At 34.6% G+C, this 17,994-nt stretch overlaps 1 protein-coding gene across 2 annotated transcripts in view; it reads left to right on the top strand.

Moving 5' to 3' along the window:
• LOC117337171 overlaps positions 1-17,994 on the top strand; it is a 109,628-nt gene that overhangs the window by 1,053 nt on the left and 90,581 nt on the right. The gene's annotated exons all lie outside the window — the stretch shown is intronic.

Below are 17,994 nucleotides of genomic sequence, written 5' to 3'. Positions count from 1 at the left end.
AATTCCTTGTAGTGAAGAACTCTTGACATTGAATGATAGATTGCTATAGTGTGTACTGTACATTGTCCGTTATGTGTACGCTATCAAGAATTATGTTCAGTTGTGGAAACAAAGGTGAACTGGTTTCTGCATGTAAAATAATATAAGTACAGTAAAATTATTTGGTTAAAATATATCTTGAATGCTGAATGTGCATTCATCATAATTGAGGCCAATCATTTCTTGGGCGAGTCTGAGGGTGTATGGATGAACATAAGTTAAAATTTGAGGAAATTTAAGATATTATGAAAATGATTTCTGAAATATGAGAGGGGATTCTGTCATAGGATGGTGAAATCAACATGTTTTAGCTTCTACTACATTCAGGGATTTTTTTCCAACTATTGGAATTGGGAAAAGTACGAAATGTAACCAAATCTATTCCACTTTACAATTTACTTGAATTGAATGATCTTTAACTTCCATATCAATCAATGTGACAGTTTTGGGGACATGTCCCCAGACACACATCAGTGTTTTTGTTTATGTACATTGATAACAGCCAGCTACCATACCATCAATTTCATCTTTTTTTCAATAATACCATTGAATTTTTATTTTTGGACTGGTTAACCCTGAGGTGTGGGAATATTTCACTTGTTAAAGTGTGACTTTAAACCTCCTAATTACCGGTTGTCAAACAGAGTGAATGCAATTGTAAACCAAAATTTAAAAACCAAGCGCTGTAGTGTCAGAATCTACCTGACATACTTTGTGAAAACCGGTCTTCCATTCTTTCAACACACTGTTTGGACTTATATCATCCATCAATCTTGACATTTAATCCAAAGATATATCGATTGTCAAATTTGTCAATAAAATTGTTAAGTAGTCCATATATCAAGATTATATTTAAGATTTATATTTGAAATGTCAATACATTTTATAGGGCAAAGTTACTGGTTGTTTTTCACAAATATCTGTACAATTTGAAATGTAATGTGTTACCGCATTTAATGTATTTGGTCTGCCCGGCCACCTACTGGGTTTTAAACCTTAAATGTGACCCTGAACCCTGATTCAATCCTCTTTGACCAGTTAAGATACTTTTCACCTGTATTCTAAAATCCTTCCCATGTATTCTTAGGTCTGATTATAAATCCATTGTATCTATATATATCATACATATTTATACCCTAGCTTTGTCCTACATGTACCGTGTGCTGCTTGCATGACCAATCAGAGTCTCACCTGCCATCTTTAAATTTCTTGTTATTCAATATAATTTTTATAACTAACTGCCAGAGCACATGTGGTGACCTTCATGAAGTTTTAGTCCTACAACTTCGGTTTCAGCAGCCCTTAGACCGAGCTATATTTTCATTATCTTTATAAATGATTAGATTTTCTGCCTGATCTGATATCTCGAATTCCATCTCCCCATATCTTTTGATATATATATACCTTCCACATCCACTTATGATAAATCTTGGATATTTAGTTTTATTTCCTTAAACCTTGGTATCACCACAACCTCTGAAAAATAACTCTTATATACTTTTAGTAACAAGCCATTTTGAAACATGGAAAAAAAAAACCGATGCATATTATGAAAAATAGGAAGCAAAACTAAATTTTCTGTTATTATTCTTATGATTAGTAAACAGAAGTTGAAATCAGTTATCTAAGGTCTAGTTGTCATCGTTTAATTTCTTTGTTGGGAAATTGGTCGAATGCTATTATGTCTAAATGTTGTTAATTATAATGAATTACCAGGTATATTCATATATTATTATAATACTCTCAAATAGACTGCAATAGTGGTGCTGTTCCATCATAGGCAGTGTTAAGGTATATTATACAGGTAACATGTTATCTTGATTCGTTTTGTGTATATGCCACCAGGCAGTGTATATAATATAATACAGGAGAGGTTGCTATCAGAGTTGCCACATGACACCATCCACAACGAGTCAGCCATCTTTAATTTCATAGATAAGGGTTTGGATGTCTGCAGGGTGAAGGAGTGAGTTATGGAGTTCCCCCGAATTTCTGTTGGAAAAAAATACATGTTGATACAGCAGACACCTCTGTGTTTACAAATTTCATGAAGTCGGGAAGTTAACATAAGTATTAAAATACCTTGCTCTTCCTATAGTAAGCCCTGGTAGGCTAAAACTCCGGAAGACATTAAATGATGATAAATAAAGGTACAGCTGATCTTTCTGAGTTCTGAATCACTAACACTTCAACTACACTAACACTACAACCATGGCATCCAGTTGACTCTTGATTTTTAGCAATTTCTTAAGTCAAATCTTCATTTCTCAGAAATTTGAAGGGTCGAAACAAATGTCAAATAGACATGTTCCTTAATTCAATCCCAAGAGTCAAATATGATTTTGGAGAGTCAAAAACAAAATCTCAAGGGTCTACTGGATGCCCTGACAATTAGATAATGTGTTTAATGATTTGAAGCCTTGTAGGATCTATATACATGTGTATATATATAATCTCGTTGAGATTTTAGCTTATTTACTGTTCATCAGTCTTATGAGATGTGATGCAAAATTATATAGGCTTGGCGCTTCATTACAGGAAACTTCAAAATTGCCTTAAACCGTAATGAAATGAAACATGAATGAATAAATAAAAGCAGATTTCCAATATCATAGAAAATGTAATTTACTGAGGTAATAAGAGACAACGAAGGGCTTTTAATTGTTAGAATTAATGGAAGCTATGCTCTTATATCATCTAATTTCTAGTACTACTGTACCTTACTTATACCAATACCATTAATATGGAACAACAGATGCAGTTTTTGAAACAAGGCCCATATGTCAAGTAAATACCTGAAGTTTTTACCAAATGTGATTCTACACATGACCCTAAGCTTCATTAGGCTATAGCCATCTTTAATTTTCCAGATAAACATTTGGTGCCTGGGTGAGGGGTGGATTGGGGATTTGGAGAGAAACAGTACAGGATAGAAATGTGTCTTTAAGATGTATATGATGAATATGCCAAATGGTAATTGAAATTTGCTAAGTAACCAAATGGGGCCCACAGAAAATATAACCAGAAGGGCAGGTACATTATATGTATTGTATTATTGATTTTCGAAAAAGACATATACCTGGGTAAATATCATCGGAATTTCAGGGTCCATATCTCAGGTGATAGTTTCAGAGTCTATAGCTAGTCCTTGGTCATTTTAAACTGGTTAGGTTTGGATTCAGGGCCCTGGGTCCAGCCCTTCAGGTTAGCTAGGTTTGGATTCAGAGTCCAGCCCCTCAGGTTAGGGTTGGATTCTGGGTCCAGCCCTTCGGGTTAGGTTTGGATTCAGGGTCCAGCCCCTCAGATTAGGTTTGGATTCAGGGTCCAGATCCCTTCAAGTTAGGTTTGGATTCAGGGTCCAGATCCCTTCAAGTTAGGTTTGGATTCAGGGTCCAGCCCCTCAGGTTAGCTAGGTTTGGATTCAGGGTCCAGCCCCTCAGGTTAGCTAGGTTTGGATTCAGGGTCCAGCCCCTCAGGTTAGCTAGGTTTGGATTCAGGGTCCAGCACCTCAGGTTAGGTTTGGATTCAGGGTCCAGCCCCTCAGGTTAGGTTTGGATTCAGGGTCCAGACCCTGTCAGATTAGGTTTGGATTCAGGGTCCAGACCCTGTCAGGTTAGGTTTGGATTCAGGGTCCAGCCTCTCAGGTTAGCTAGGTTTGGATTCAGGGTCCAGCCCCTCAGGTTAGGTTTTGATTCAGGGTCCAGACCCTGTCAGGTTAGGTTTTGATTCAGGGTCCAGCCCCTCAGGTTAGGTTTGGATTCAGGGTCCAGACCCTGTCAGGTTAGGTTTGGATTCAGGGTCCAGATCCTGTCAGGTTAGGTTTGGATTCAGGGTCCAGCCTCTCAGGTTAGCTAGGTTTGGATTCAGGGTCCAGCCCCTCAGGTTAGGTTTTGATTCAGGGTCCAGACCCTGTCAGGTTAGGTTTGGATTCAGGGTCCAGACCCTGTCAGGTTAGGTTTGGATTCAGGGTCCATGGGCCCCTCAGGTTAGGTTTGGATTCAGGGTCCAGATCCCTTCAAGTTAGGTTTGGATTCAGGGTCCAGACCCTGTCAGGTTAGACTAGTTTCAGGACTCATACCCCGTCAGTTTAGATTGGTTTCATAGTCCAGACCCCGTCAGGTTGGGCTGGTTTAAGGACCCATACCCTGTCAGTTTAGACTGGTTTTATATGAATAGTAGTGTTACAAGAAGAATAAGTTTCAGTTGCTGTTGACCCTAATTGACTTTTGATTTAAAGCAATTCAAAAAGAAAAAATATATCTCAGAAATCTAAATGCATTGTCAAATATATATACATTAAATTTGCATGTTAAATGAGTATGCCCCTTCATCTACCCGAAGAATCAAATATCATTTTTGGCAACCAAAAAAATATAATATTACTGGTCTACAAGAAGGCATAGTAATGCGACTGTCACCGCCATTTCATGTTAGTCAGATTTTTAGTTTGGCATGCAAACTATATGTGCACGCCTCCCAAGATTTCTAAAATGTACCTGTATGTATATGGATCCATAATGAAAGCTAGGCCAGAATGTATGTAACAGCTAGCTAGCTTTTAAAGAAAAGTTTTAATTTAACAGTGAGCCTGGGATGATCTCAAATTATATGAAATGAAATGTTTTCTGGCACACTTTTCCATGTTATTTTGAAGTTTTCTTGGATCTATATAGTAGGGTCTAAGCTGTGACATAATGTAGGCGTGTCATTTCGTTAAATCATTTTATGACATCACAACACAGGTCCTGTACCAGATTATATTACATAAGATCATGTAATAATTGACAAGACAATTGCAATTGTGTGATAAATTGATTGTTTTTTTCTTCACTTCTAAACAGTAAGAGGTTACATGTACTCCTAGGTTGAAATCTTTATATACAATCTGACAGCTATAGTCTGGAGATCCCTAAGGGGCCATAAATCTGCCACCCCTAAATTCATATGCACCCATCTATAGTTCATCTGCACCAGAAGACCCAACACTCCATTCCGAGACAATTAGGGAAATATGTATCCCTTATGGGGCCCCATTTCACCCAGCAAGGGTTGGGGGTCATATTTGCTACATGTGTGTGCTCCAGGAGTAATGGGGCACATGTTTAAGGGTCAGGACTAGTGTGTTTTTCTACAGTAGGAAACTATATCGGTCCCAAAGGAGCTAGGTACTGTACACAACATCTAGATCTGCAATGCATTGTGGATCTGTACTTGAAACATGAAAGACCATATTATAGTGGGTCAACATTTGTAAATATTTGCCTGTTTGAATTACAATCCATTTGATGTGCTTTGCTGTTGCATTGCAATGCATGTGTAATTTGATATTTGAACAGTGATTTTATTCAGAACCATTTTTTATCAACTACAAATCTAGTTTATATGATATTGCTTCTGATTTTTGGTTCATCTAGGGTACATTTACAATACGATTTAGATTGATAAATGAGAGAACGTGTACATGTAAATTCATTGTGATAATCAACAACGAAGGATTTTTTTTCACTGATTTGGGATGGGGCCTTATTTGCCTCATTTTGAGAAGAAAATTGAATGACTGAAATCAGAAGGAGACTACAAATTTTGAGAATTTGAGTTTCAGTAGGAAATAACTTCATTATATGAAATGGGTCCGTTATTGGCCCTTGAGCAACCAGAGAATGCCCTAAAACCAATAATTTTTTCAACATTTTGAATTTTTTTTGCACAGTATATCTTATATGTATGATGTTTTCAACTCAGTTGCATGCTTGAATAGAAGACCTAAGTTAAATTCTGAGCTGTGCTATAGCTACAACACTTTAAGAAATGTCTTAAGAAGTTGATAATGATTAAGGTCAACAAATATCTCTGTACATTGTGTAACTAATTTGATTAAAAACTCAAAAATGTCTTCGTAGCTGAAATTTTAAGTTGAAATTTAACTATTAATTCAGGTCGTAAGCACAATATAGCTATTGTTTTTTATTGTGATTGTTTGTTAAAAAAAAATGAGGAAATTAAAAAATGATAAATAAAAATTAAATTATTCACATAAAGTGTTTACATGTTTTATAATATGTACACACAAAAAATGTAGGTTTTTCAGCCACTTTCATAAAAGCCAAAGCAAGCTCATTTAACATAATAATCAGTTGAATCTTTAAATTAAATCAGATATATATGCATAGTCTAATATCTATATGAGATCGTTCTGTTATCAGAAAATAAATTTCGTATAATGTTGTAAAACTATTTTCCCTATGTAGTATTTTAGATTTCATTTCTGATATATTAATGCTTACTATCAAATGATTTTCGGGCCCTTTTAATACTATCAGAAGGAAACAAGCGTGCAAAATTTGTATGTATACACGCAAGAAGACAGCCACGCTTCTATTAATATTCAGCGTAGCGTCAATGATGACTTCGCCAGTCACGCTTTTTCGCCTGAAACCAAGGTTGTCGATCGCTAAAGAAAACGTCCAAGTTCCTTTACAATGAACTTCCCATACGCATGTGTGGTCGAACATTCGTCACAATACCGCCAAACGGCTTGCACATGTAAGTGCATTGCACGCATAACATGCAAAAATGTGTTGGACTGATTAAGGAGTACATTGGAGAAGAAGTGTGGTGGGTTCATTCAGGGGGTGGGGAAGCTTCGGGAGATTTCTTTTTGTATAGCGTTTGCATACAGATGGAAGTCTTCACTTCAAAAGGGGGACTCGGTTGAATGCCATTGTGATGGAAAGGGATGGAAAATTTGGCTGAATTCAAATCTAAAAGAAATCTTGTTAGGAGCTGCAGAGTTACTCGGAGAACTGACAAAATCGTGTAGGGTTCAGCCATTTGTAACACAAGGGTGTTTTATGTGAATTCAGTCAGGCAGAAAGACGAAGCTCAATTAAACCCATAGAAAAGTGAAAAACAGGACCGATTACACTTTGTCCTTTACACAATGACAAACTATTAAGTTTTACAGTTTGTTTACAATACATGGAAAATTATTAGGGAGGAAGTTTAAATACAAATTGTTGGTTTCTGTACAATGTATAATGTAAGAATTTTAACGGTCAGAAAAGAAAGGTCAGGAAAAAAATATATTTTAAAACTTGAACAGTTTTCTATATTGTTAAAAACCAGCCAAGTGTATTTTATTATCTGTGAAACTACCTGTAAAATGGTTTTTTAAATGTTTGTGTTCATGTCATAAATTTTCTGTAAATGCTATAAGGTAACAATTTATGGAGGAATTCGGTGATATATTTACATAATAGGCTATTGCTGAGACTTTAATCTGCAGGTTGCCTCGATCCCTGGAGTAGCTCAGTTAGTTGCTAGGGTGTGGAATAGAGGATTTAAGATTTAATGCATGAGATATAATAGGTGTCACAACAACTGTCAGAAAATGTGCTGAAATAACTAATGGTTACACAATTGTTGTTTTCACAATCAATATAGAGAATTAACATACGGTAGTGTTGATGGTTATGCAATTTGTAATTCTCAGACAGCTTAACAATTTGATGAGATGAGAAAAATATCCAGGTACAAAAGGTAATTGTTCCACATAATTACTAAAAATCATTTCATAATTTAAACCTAAGAATTATCTTTGTTGTCATTATAATTTTTATGTGGGCGGGGGTGGGTGGGGGAGTGCGGGGGTGGAGGTGAGGGAGTGTGGGGTTGGGGAGACGGGGGAGTTGGGGTTTGGAGGTAAATAATTCACAGTAATTTGAGATATACATATATGATTACTAGCTTTCATAAAAAATTGGTTTTATATGTGAGTATCCTGCATTTAAGGTTAATGGCATTCATATCATAATAAACTCAAACTCAATATGGATCTTCCTGATATGAAAACATACTGTACAAAATTTTATTTTATTTTTAATTCTTTCTTCTTATCTCTTTTTTTTAATATATTCTACCATTGATCAAATGAAAACTCCAATACAAATTATGTTCAGATGAATTATGAACATTCATGCATTATTTTTAAACAGGAAATTCAAGGACACTGTTAATTGGCTGATTTTTTAGGTGATAGATTGATTTTGACAATTTGTTTTGCTGTTCGTCATTTTGCTCAAATTTGTTCGGGCGAAAATTCCAATTACTTTGGGATGATAATGTCCGTCTGCACACTTCTACAACATTTTATATGGTTTTCCTGTATTGATAAGATAATGTGTTTCTCACGTAATGACATCAGAAAAACAATGCATTGTAAGGAATATTTATTGAAGATAGCAGTTTGCTGTTTTTTATCTACTTTTTTCATACATTAGTCAACGATAAACTATATTCATGTGTAGCATAATCGAAATAAAAACTTTAATAGAGGTCCAACTTGTCTTCGCAGATTTTTTTCTTAAGCACGTATAGGATATTGATTTTTTAAAGGGCATGTTTAGGAAATATGTCATTTTATCAAAGAAATCTCTAATCTTGCATTGCATGCTTTTAAAGATACAATGTTTATGTTATCCTGGTTTTGGATGATTTCAAATATTGCTTTGAGATAAAAGTATTTTCCAATGTTTGAGATAAAAGTATTTTCCAATGTTATAGTACATTTTAGTAGAAAATGTCAATTGATTTGAATATAAGGCCTAAAAAACCTCAGTACTTTGTAATTGATAGCATTACTTAAAAATGTGGGTAAAAAATAAGGATGAGGATTTTTTGTTTTAAACTTTTTTGTGTGTTTATTGATCTTTGATTAAGTTTTCTTTCTCATTATCAGTTCCAACATTGTGCCAACTAAATAAACAGTTTGCATGCTTGAAAAGTATTTGGCATTTAGATATGCATTAATTTTTTTTTTAAAACAGCTCTTCATTAAATACTTAATGACGCGTCCTCTTTCGTGTACTGTATAATTAAGACATCAACATCGAGATGGAATAACCACATCTCTGTCTATTGTAGCTGACTTTGTTGAAGAGTTTCGATTTCATGAGAGTAGCACATTTGATGGTTGTTACATTTCTTCGGTCTTTACATGTCTTTGAAGCTGTGTCAGAAACACAGGAGAGATGTATACATATGTAATTATAGGTCGTGGAGATTATGCATTAAATATGGAATACAGCAGGGTGCATCTGTTGGCCTGCCTTTATTCTGGTAATTCAATTAGTCCGGGTGCATTTGGTACAGGTAATGTGTTTATAATCTACATCGGCTATTTTGTTGATTGTATTAAGAAGGGAGGACCAGGCAATTGTAGGGGAGCCAGATGTAGAAACTGGTTACTGTAGCTAACATGAGAAATGGAAGTTAATTCTATATCATATCTTGTTGTGGATACTGCATGTGTTGATTGCTGGCAGCATATATATACCATAGATATAAAACTGCCTTGCAGCTCACCTGGATAAAACTGTTATCAGATACCACTTGTACAAATGCAAATTTATATTTCTCCAGTATATTTTAAATTTGGAAATTTTAAGGCCTTATGGCATTTTCATTTCCATTAGCTTGGTTTTGACACTTACATCTATACTTGCTTTAATTCTGTAGATATATATATTCATGACCCCATGACTGCACATGCAGATTTTAATTTTGCACATAGAATCAGAATGCTAAATTTGGAGAATTCAATTTTTACAATTATATAAAATTGCCTAAGTTTTTTTACCATGTACCTATTTATAACAATGAATTAAAGTTAAAATATTGTTTTGTAAAAAAATGAACCTTAATTGGAGAACTGGATGTCATTATAATTGATGTTTCCTTTGATTCTGATTGAAGTGTCTTTTAACAGGCATGGTGTGTCTCTTATATTATCATACTCACTGGGATTAAGACGATAAAAAATGTCCTTAATTCCTACAAAACAGGCATGGTGTGTATGTGTCCATCATACAGTGGGATTAAACAAATCATCCTTAATTCCCACAAAACCACATGAATGCAGTGTGGATATATATTGACACATGTCTATAATACCTACTGGTATACATACAATTTCTAATAACACCCAGAATGTCTGTATACATTTAATTTCTATTTAGTAAACAGGAGATTTAAGAAGATGACCACCTTAGGTAAGTTTGTGTGGTCATATATAGGATTTTGTAAGAGTTCGCCTTAAGTACTGTAATTAGGGCCGATTTTGGCACGGAAACCCCTCAACTGACATGTGTCGATGAGGTAAATCAGCTAATCTAAAGCTTGACACTGAGTTGGGACGCACACTTGAACGATAAAATACAATAATAATGCTTTAAGACTTCCGTAAAATTTCATGGCATTTACATTCATAATGGCTCATTTAATACACAAACATTAAGTGATTGTCAAAATATTTAATTGGGGTGTTTTATAAGTATTGTTAGGTATTTGGTTTCAGGACTTGTAAAATGTATAAAAGACTTCATTCATATTTGAGAAGTTGAAGTGACATTTTAAATATTAACTTGATATATCTCTAGTATTTATCCAAACATACACTCACTTTCAAATGGCCTAATTCTGAACTGTCTTTGACTGTTATTTAAAAAAAATGTGGTTATTTACATTTTTCTATTCACAGTTTGGATATATAGTACAAATCTAATATCAGGTATATCATTTGAGGTCGCTATAACTCACATGATTTCTGCAGGTCAACTTGAATTAATTGATCTATTATCAGACCTATAGGCTATTCAAACAAATCTTGATAAATGCTTGAATCTTCATCAAAATTTTAAAGAATTCAAATCTATCTGTTTTTGAAAGCTATAAGAAGTTGTCAAAATGATGTTCAAGCTTACCAGAAATAAAAAAAAATAAATAAAAAACACAATTTATTTGAAAAAAATTTACAATAGAATTGATTATTATTGGCTTTAAAATTACATGGTATTTCATCAAAACACCCTTTCACTTTTGATTGATTTGGAAGCTAAAAATGAAAAAAAAAATGAATCTGTTTTTGGAAGTTCAGATATAGGTGATCGGGGGGGGGGGGGGGGGGGTCCGGTCCCCTTTCACTTATATTTATGCGACAGGGATTAGATTCCCTGATTGAGTACAGTTCCACAGGACTTGGACCCGAGATATGATATAATGTGTATATGTATATAGCAATTGTCATAGTGGCATGGCTACACAGAATATTCAGATCATGACCTTCCCTTTAATTATGAAAATAAACATGAACAATTATCACAAGGTATGCACTTTCTGACAATGAAAATTATATATTCTAGGTGAATTGATTATTAGAAAAAATTATGTTGCACTGTGATCTTATAGCAGGCATCCTAATGAAGAGCTCTCAAATTTAAAGGAAAAATTGTACATTTATGATGCATGAATATTAGTTAACATGTGTTGTGGGTTTAAAGCTAATTTTGAGGCTCTCAATTAGGGGAATTTGAATGAGCTTAAGGATTGTGTAGTTTTGACCTTGGGAGTGTGACAATGAAACGCACTAAAATGTTATTGTGGTGATATTGTCTGCATGTGTGTGTCACCTGGCAAGACTCATGGGCTCTCATTGGACAGTCCACTCGGTCGACAGCAATGCGACCACAAGCATTCCGATGGTTTTGTACGTGATTGACTATTTAACACTGCACATGTTTAATGTAACTCGGGTATTGATTATATTACATTATATTTTAAGTGTTTAAATCTTAATATGTAAACTGTCAATTCAAAAGCAAGTCTTTCATCAAATACAATACCATATGTATTCTTTATAAGCTCGTAGCTAGGGCAAACGCATTAACTTTAAATATCTTAAAGAAGGCATAGGAGGTGGTGCATCGGCTTGAAATAGCATTTGTTAGCTATTTGGTATGCTGCATGGGCTGTCATATTTTTTATTGAAATCATGCTCCCCAGTTCCCCCAATGGTTATCTTTATTTCTTCAGTTCATTGATCCCAGGGACTTTCAATTAAGGCTCTTGCATAGTCAAAATGATCGAACGTTTCTCGGGATGATATTATAAAGAAGACATGATATATTATACATACTCTATAATATATGCATGTATGTATATAGTATATGACTGAAAGTGATCATGATATTCTGATCAAATCTACACAGGAACAGGATATGGGAATATTTAAAAAGGAAGGGGGTACTGCAAGGCTGCACACTTAATACCCAGCTGTTGATGTGAAAATAAGGCTTTTAATGCTATCCTGTAAAGTCTTTCAATTCTGATGGACCGTTTGTAAAATTTACTTGTTTTGAATTTCAATTATACAAATTTTCCCATTTTTCCTCCTCTAGACACTTAAAGTTTTAGCTGACAGAATGAGATTCTTAGTGACACGTCAGATATCAATCACGGAAATTTTTCTAAAAATAAAATAGGCCATTTTTTAAACTCCTAGGGTCATCAAGGCAATTTATACTGGTGTGTTTTGACAACATGTCAATTTAAACATTGTAAACTTTTTCAAAAGGTAAGAATTATGAATTTTCTGGATGAAATGTTAGCTATTGAATTTCTTACTGGTGTATGCTATACTGACTAAATTCAATTGACTCGGTTGTCAATATTGTGACAATTGACATTGTCAACATGATTTATGACGCCTTCGTAAGGCATACTTTTTCATTAACGTGCTACCTGTCGCATTGAAATCCAATAAGATTTAGTCGTTATTTCTTTTCATTTTAAAGAATGGATATATTTTTTATTGCAATGTGGCATATTTTTTTTCTTTCCTAATGATAAGGCAGACAGACTCTTAAGATAATGCCAATCATGTCAAATTGCAACGGTGTACAAGAAGTTGTTCTTTATAGGCATTGGCCATGATTAAGGACTGCCACAAAGGTGCAAAGTTGACATTTAAAGTGACAATGTAACTACATGTGGTAAATCCTAATAACAACTTCAAAATATTTTTTATTGTACTTTATTTTAAGTGATGAACCAAGATAAACCTTATTTTTAGTTATGATCACAGATAAACTCTTTTTTTTTTTTCAAATACAATACAGGTATCATATTTTAAAGTGTTTTGCTATATATTGATTAAAATTGTTTGTTTTTGTAATTGTATTATTGATTAGTAAGACATTTCAACATTTTTATAGCTTGATTACAAATTGCAGTACAAATCACCTGACCTGTTTTGTTGTCAGGACGGAGCGTATTGCTGTGACTTTTGTAATGCACGGCAGTTCTTTTCAGTGTGGACGTGATTTAAGAGGTTGCCTGATAGAGATCATGTCACCAATTGATTTCGTGACAGGGTTAGATTTCATAGTTAGGAGGTACTTAGCGTGGGATGTCATGCTTTTTTTTAAATTACTATTTTTGAAATCAATCCAGCCATTTTACAATGCTAAATGCTCTATTTTTTTTTAGAATCAATATAAGGACTATTACTGTGTCAATGAGGTATTTAATTTATCTCAACTATATTCAGTTGAGATATGTTTTACATGGAACTTTCATATTTTTTATTTACATTAGATAACTCGAAATAACGTATGGAATATCATATTTATAAGTAAATAACCCAAGCAGGGATGATATATATAAAACAAAAGCAATTTATTGTCCAGTAATCAGCCTACCTTGTTTGTAAAGTTCGAAGTTTAAAGTCGGCCCCTAAAATTACTGCTGGATTAATGAGGTATATTTTTAAAATTAATATTCTTTGTTTTTTTCATTGACCAAAGGTTGAGGTCAAGGTCACTTAATTATTCTATAAAATGGTGGATAAAGTCGAAGGTCAAAGGAAATTTGCATTTTATATCCATTAAAACTGTATTATTAGTTAAGATTCCCTTCTGGTGAAACTAGGGGAACTATAGGTTTTCTCCCCGTCCATCTGTCTATCCATCCATCCATCTATCAGTCCATCTGTTCACTCTGTTTTCCACATTTTTATCAGCCATGTTTCAAGGTATGTTAGTGAAAATGTTGGTATATAACTTCAGTATGAGTAGTTACAGATCAAGTTCGAGTTTCAGGGTTTTTGGGTCAAGGTCAAGGTCACTTTCTATTTTTAGCGGGGGCCGGTATGGGAAATGAATTCCTTTAGCAATATCCAGCATGCTTGTTTTTCTCTAGTTCCTTGACATGTCGAATGTTTAATTTGTAAAAATAATTTAGGTTTGCTGGTTCATCACTTTAGCAGCAGCCTCAAGTTTCCCTTTGAGGTGGAATGTCCTTGTAGTAGCTGGTGGCTACCTCACTGAATATTATGTTAAAATTGGTTGGCCTGTAACATGTTCAATTTGGGTTAAGTGTCTTGTCCATATGGGCACATTACAATCCTTGATCTCAGCTACTTGATCGAGAATCACAAACCTGACCTAGATTAGGATCCAACCAAACGCCTCAGATCCTCACCTGAGTGACTGAGCTAATGTGCACAGAAATGGCTATATCTCTCTAGTACTCACAGACCTTACATTGTTTTGTGTACATGTATTTTACTTCTTCAGTGATTTTTTAAAAAAATTAACTGAATAGGTTATTTAATATAAGATATATCTATGGATTCAACCAGATAAATAAGATAAAAGGAAAGACAACACTTGGCCAGGTGTTTGAATAAGCATTTTAGGTTTAAAAGTGTTCTGACTATTTATTCTACACTCCTTCTAACTTGAAATATAATCACATTCAGAGTTCCAATGTATCTAATTTGACGTCTGAATGGTTCTCTGGTGACCGGACGATTTTGTACCATGTATGTATAGACATGATAATTATGTTGAAGTGTATAGATGCATCTTGACACCTTCAATATTGACAAATTCTCAAATCACTATGTAATTTTACAATTTGATGCTTTCACGAATCCTGCTGTTGACATATCCCCGTCAAACCAAATACACTGGAAATGGCTGTTGTCTACATGTTCAGTTTCGCATCCTGGCAGCTCCGCATGTTGTTATAGTTGAGAATTGTGGGTTGTCAGATGTGTGTGGTGTTAATTCCGTGACAATGAAACAGAAATGTACATGTACTTTTTATACATTTGCTCTGTGTCAATATTTTAACATTTTGTTATCTTGATTAATCTTTGATGATATTAACATTTGGATGAAACAGTACAAACTATATTTCCCTGAGGAACTGTGTAAATGGTACTTATTCCCTAATTGCATCATATTTATAGCATTTTTTTTATGCTCCTACCATTTCATGGGAAGGGGTCTCTATATAAAAGTGTTACCCAATTGTCAGCTGTTTGTCCATTAATTAGCATCCTATATGAAGTTGATGTCATCATTGCCCTAGAAATTTCATTTCTGCGGGTATTTTTTTCATTTAGCTTTAATTATATAAATGTATCATGTTATAGTCAAAGGTCAAGGTCAGGGTCACCATATATATTACTATAGAAGAAAAAAAACAAGCAAATATTTTTTCATCACATTCAATAGATATTAATACATTTACAGTCCTGATGGAGCACCTTTCAGTTGCGACATTGGTAAAGTTTTTTTAAGAGACACTGTCGGAAGGCTTAATGTAAGTCCTGGGTATAGGCCGGGTTATTTTATGGTTTTTAATATCCATCTGCAGCTTTGTAACATCTGCTCCAAACTCTGTCCTCGATCCCTATGCACATACATGTGCATACATTTTTAGACATATGGCGTGGGACTAGGGTGTTTCTGCATATTATGGTCTAATATTAATATGCATAATATTTCATGCGGTCATTTTACTGTGAAAAAGCGTTGTTGCACGATACATGTTTATGTAAATCAGGACTCATAAATGACAATTAATGCAACACCTTTCAAACTTTTTTTTCCAACTTATCTGATGTTTTCACAAATTTATTTAAAGAACCGTAAATGATGTGCTTATCCACAGCATCTGTCTTGAATAATACCACTAAAGATGAGGAATTCTTGTTATGTGTCAAAATAAAACTATATAGTGTATGTGTGTGTCGTGGAGATTTTTAAGAAGCATGACACTGAGCTATTTATAAAAGAAGTAAACCCATTGGATTAACTGTTTATATAAACAAATTGTTTCAAAATTTCTGTAAATTACTGGTTTTAAATCAGTGCCCTGAGAGAGGGATTTATATAAAAAGTAATTTCCGAGTGCCCAGCTTAAAAGTTCCAAAAAAACCAATTACATCCCATATCATTATGCAATGGTCACGAACCAGGTCCCATGCATTTTCAGAACATTTTAATCATTTTCAACAACAATTATTTTCTTAATATTTGAAATCAGGTGACCTTTATGTCACAACTTCCAGTGACTTTCCCCTAATTACTGGTCCACAAATTTAAAAGCCAGCAAGAAAATCTTCAGCTTCAGGTACTAAATGTATGCAGCTGCTATTTCAGAATTTATGATTGAAGTTTTGGTGTGAATGTTAATTACTGCAGGAACCTTCTAGCAGTCTACCTCACATACAGGGGAAGTGTCCGGTGTACCATATCCTTGCACCGGATAAAAGTTTCATGTGCTTTGCATGCTTTATTTTCAACAGCCTGCTGGTCACTCTTTCCTTCCAAATGATTACCTGTATACCTATTACATTACTGGATATGACCTTTAAATTCAGTCTATCTCGATTTTAAGTTGTCTGTTCTCCTCACAGACTGAATAGCTATTACACTAGCTATATATAGCCTATATATGATTTAGCTCATATAGGGTCGACATGCGCAGATCCAGGATTTTTGAAGAGGGGGGGATAATGCGAGCGGCAGAGCCGCAAGCCGATTTGTTTTGGCGAGGGGTCTAGATCTGGGGGCCGACGGAAAATGAATATAGCAAATTTGCAATCAATCGGGATCGTTTTCTAGAGAGTCAGTTAAATTTTGCACGAATACAAGGATGCATTCAAAGTTATATCTGACGTGACTTTCAAGTGCAAGAAAAATATCGAGAAAGTTTGTAACTAACTTGTGTAGAGAAAGTTATTGACTTTTCGTTAATACACCATATTTATAAAGTCAACATGGACTAAAACAAAAATAAAAGACTTTTATAACATTTTTTCGCTAACCCCCCCTGGATCCGCTAGTGGTCGAACCTTAAAGACAGCAGTCAATACTGTCATATGTGACCTTCACAGGGAGGCAATGAAGCAAAAGTCACATATATGACAGGTGGTCTCTTAATCCAGGTTCAGGTAACTAGTATAGTAAATAGTGACAGGTGGTCTCTTATTCCAGGTTCAGGTAACTAGTATAGTAAATAATGTCGAGAGGGGAAAATATGGTCACATATGAGAGGGTGTCCGTCAGTTAACTCAGGGTAGTCGCAAGGCAGGTTTAGTTCTATGAAAATTTTACAACCGTCGCGTGGAATTTGAATTTTGCAATTATCGCAGATATGCTTTACTGATTATACTGTACTCTGAAGTACAAATTATCAATGTTAACGCTGAATTTGTATAAATGTGTGTAATATTCCTCAGAAGATATGATCATAGAGTCATTTCTTTTTGGAGACTACCAGTTATATATATATCATGATCATCCAGTAATTTTTTGAGATAATGTTTTAATATTGTGAGCAGAGTGAACCTGTCCATGTATGAACATTTATAATACTTTGTCATTAGTGACTCCTAATTAACAGCTTATAAATACTTGAATTCTGTCCTGACACAACATCAATCTTTTTATAGTTCACAATGATGATAATTAATTAGCATAGAACATTGTCAGAGCCGTCATGCATGTGTTTGACCAGATGTGACCAGGACTTGGTACAACTGGTGGTCAGAGACATGAAGTATTTTCCCAGACCCAGATAATTACCAACCTGCTGGGATAACAAGCTTCGCTGGTGAACTGTAGTGTGTTGGAGGCATTTAGGTACAGGCTGACGGAAGAGAAAGCCTTTATCATCAATGGTCTACTGCTCTAAAGTCAGCTGGTGTTATTTCTTATCCACATTTAGATCGGCCATTGTAGTCTGCGGTCATTTATGGAGACTTGGATATGACCTGACAGATTTTAACTGGTTCATATTAGTCTAGTTAAGATAAATTTATCG

Source organism: Pecten maximus, chromosome 11, assembly GCF_902652985.1.
Source record: "Pecten maximus chromosome 11, xPecMax1.1, whole genome shotgun sequence".
Classification (NCBI taxonomy): Eukaryota; Metazoa; Mollusca; class Bivalvia; order Pectinida; family Pectinidae; genus Pecten; species Pecten maximus.
This window is presented reverse-complemented; position numbering and strand designations above follow the sequence as displayed.